Consider the following 3,672-nt stretch of genomic DNA (forward strand, 5'->3'; position numbering starts at 1 on the left):
CTGCTCCAAGCGCCGAGAACATTCGCACTGGACCAACACTCAAAACCAACAACCTTGAGTTCGATCTCAAGCCAAGCCTCATCAACATGGTGCAAGCTACCCTGTTCAGTGGAAAGGCACATGAAGATGCTAGCGCTCATCTTCAGAATTTCCTAGAGATAAGCAGCACGATCACCATCAAGGACGTTGCTTAAGACATCATACTACTCCGCCTCTTCTAATTGTCACTAGTGGGAAGGGCGAAGTAGTGGTTCTACACCAATAAAGATGACATCAACACATGGGCAAAGTGTTCGAAGGCCTTTCTAACAAAGTTTTTTCCTATAGGCAAGATGAATGCCTTAAGAGGAAAGATTTCCAATTTCCAACATCAGAAAGGAGAAACCATTCCAAAGGCATGGGAACATTTCCAAGAATACATTTCAGATTGTCCTCATCATGGAATGGAAGATTGGTTGCTCATGCAAAGCTTTTACCATGGATTAACTCAAAAAGCTCATGAACAACTACATCCTACTGCTGGAGGAGCATTTATGTCACTCACCCTTGGAAAAGCTGAAACTCTCATGGAGAAGGTAGCCTCTAATCAAGGCTAGCCTCAATGCAACATTCAAGCATGCAATAAGAGCGAAGAAGCACCAGAACAGGTGTGCGCACTATCAACCAAGATGGATGTACTGTTGAATTGGCTTGAACAGCGAGCCAATTACAAGAAAGATCGTCAAGCCATTCAAGATGCGTTTAATCCCCCGAATATTAAGAAGATGCAAATATTGTCACCAAGAACTCTACTCCACAACAACAGAGACAAGGATGGAATCAACAACAACAATGGTCAACTTACCAAGGTAAGTACCTAGGTAATTACTATAATTCCTCTAATCTTAAACAACCATCCTTGAGAGATTTGATCTTAGAACAGGCTAAGATTAATGAGAATATTTCTAAGAAGTTTGCTTCTAATGATGAGGTACTAGAAAACATAAATACTAAAATGGAAAGTTTTTCTTCTGCCATCAAAGACCAACTTAACTATAAAGAAAAGATAGAATCACAATTAACTCAACTGGCTATTGCTCTGCCTTTTGCCACTAACCTTGAAAGGTTAATGCCATAACCACAAGAGGTGGCAAGTCTACTTGTGATCCGCCATATCCAACAAGGATAGGTAAGACACTGGAAGCAGTACAAGAGGAGAAGAAGGATGATCAAGTTGAAGAAATTGAGCCACAAGCACAGGAAATGATGCAAGATTTTCATGACACCAACCTCCTACCATTTCCTCATAGAAATTGAAAAGCTAAAATGGATGAGCAGTTTGGTAAGTTCGTAGAGGTAATTCAAAAGTTATATATCAATATTCCTCTGCTAGATGCCATACAGGTACCTACCTATGCAAAGTACCTCAGAGACATTCTGAACTACAAGAAACCACTGCCCACCACTGAGTAATCAAGTTAATGAAGGAGTGTAGTGTGGCCATCTTGAATACATTGCCAGTAAATAAGAAGGATCTAGGATGTCCCACTATTGATTGTTCCATTAGAAACCAAAACTTTGAGAATGCGCTATGCGATCTTGGAGCAAGCGTAAGTGTCATGCCCAAGAAGGTTTTTGACAAGCTCAATTATTCAACACTCACACCAACATCGATGTGCCTGCAACTAGCCGACCAATTAGTCCGCTACCCTATAGGAATTGCAAAAAATATTCCGGTAAAAATTAGAAACTTCTTTGTTCTAGTGGATTTTGTAGTACTTGATATGCAGGAGGACGTGAAAACATCCCTCATCCTTGGGAGACCCTTCCTGAGCACTACAAATGCACACATTGATGTCGGAGCCAGAGAAATTAAGTTCCATATCAATGGCAAGGAAGAGCGATTCGCTTTCAAGCCAAGACTGGAACAATGCTCTAATTTGGAATGGCATGAGAAGCAAGAACAACCATCAAGGTCTCCATCTCCGAGACCAATTGATGCACCTGAGGAATGAATAAAACTAGAAAAATCCAGTTCGGCGGACTTAAAATTCTAAACCCTCGCCGGGAGGAAGATGAGCAAGTTTGTGAGCAAGCTCAAGCGCGCGGCATTGTCTCATTCGACGAGAAGCTCTTCTTCCCAGGGAAGCACCGACATGCAGATTGACGTTCCATCTCTCGCTGCTAGAGCGCCGCCTTAGTCATCCTTAGCTGAAAAGAATATTCTACTGGAGGAGAAGCACCTTAAGTTCTGGAACAAGACGGAGAAAGATGCCTTCAAGCAATTGAAGACCCGAAGGTTCATTCTTACTCCTGCTTATGACCCAGCCCTTCTGCATGCAATAGGTATGGATCTTGAACTTGAAATCATATTTAAAACTATTGGATGGGAAAATTTTTGGCAAATTGATGAGCCGGGGTCTAAGCTTTTAACACTGGAATTTCTATGCACCTTGCAAACCACTGATTCTAAAGGTACATTTAGACTCTTTGGGAAATATTTTTCTATCCCCTAGAGATAGTTTAGTGAACTTCTAGGATTCAATGCACAATGTGTAGTTGATGTAGACTATGCTCTACAAGATTATGATAGAGTGAAATTTTGGAGAGAAATATCCAAAGAACCCAATTGTCATTGTCCTCACACTAGTGATATTCATCACCCTACCCTGCGTTTCATACATAAGTGGCTAGGATTTTCTTTATTTCCTAGAAATGACTTTCGCATCATAAGGATGGATGAACTTAAGTTACTATATGCCATGGTTAAGAGAAGGAAAGTTTCACATGCTAAGTTCATGATGAATCAATGGAAGGAAGTTTTTGAGCTCAAGGGTGAAGTCGGGTGCACCTCTTTGGTCACTCGCATTGCCCAAAATTTGGGTCTATTGAATAATGCTTCACTCTCTTACATTGAGGTGATTGATCACTGGTACATTAATTATGAATATTTTCTCAAGGCTCATATACTGGAAAAGAATAATAATGGGCAAATGGTCATGATGTATCTAGGATATACAACTAAAATTCTGTTACCAGCCCGAAACCTCAGTTTGTATGCGGTGAATTCTTTTGTATTTGATTTACAGGTCAAGGAAGCAGCGCCTCACAGAAGTGCTTCTACAAGAATAACTCGCGACCCATAGCCTAGGTACCGTGGTGATGACCCAATTCTAGAAGGACCGGCTTTCACCAGCTATGCAGGCTGGGATCAGACAGGATATTCTCACATGTACCAGCCTAAGCATGTTAGTTGGGAGTAGCCCACTCCTCTGCACTCTGGAAGCTCTTGGCAACAAGGCTCAATTGAGCAATGGCAGTATGGCAACTTCGACCACTATCAGCAACAGCCTTATGAAGACGTTTCAAGCGGCCACCAGGGAGGACATATGTCCTTCTCTACTCATGGCTATCCTGATCAGCCAATGGGCTACCATGACCAGTAGATGGAGCATTCCTGCCTCGACACTAGGTTGATAACCATAGAAGAAACACAACAAGACATTCAGAACACGTTTCACCAGCACTCCCAATGGCAAGCAAAAATGGGAGACCGCATCACCAACATCCAGCAGCATTAGTAGCAGGAGAATGAGAACTGGAACTACTTGTTCCAGAAGCTCAACTTCGACCCACCATTCTAATCGACTACAACAACACCCTACTTGGGGGAGGAGGATCCCCCATTATCTA

The 3,672-nt window shown here is 42.1% G+C and overlaps 1 non-coding gene across 1 annotated transcript; it reads right to left on the reverse strand.

Annotated features, from left to right (window-relative positions):
* Window positions 1–337: 337 nt before the first annotated feature.
* On the reverse strand, window positions 338–444 carry LOC136509779 (small nucleolar RNA R71). Its single transcript, XR_010772519.1, has one exon. It is a non-coding gene; the product is annotated as a small nucleolar RNA R71 (small nucleolar RNA).
* Window positions 445–3,672: the final 3,228 nt, after the last annotated feature.

This window comes from Miscanthus floridulus, chromosome 15 (assembly GCF_019320115.1).
Source record: "Miscanthus floridulus cultivar M001 chromosome 15, ASM1932011v1, whole genome shotgun sequence".
In the NCBI taxonomy this organism is placed as follows: domain Eukaryota; kingdom Viridiplantae; phylum Streptophyta; class Magnoliopsida; order Poales; family Poaceae; genus Miscanthus; species Miscanthus floridulus.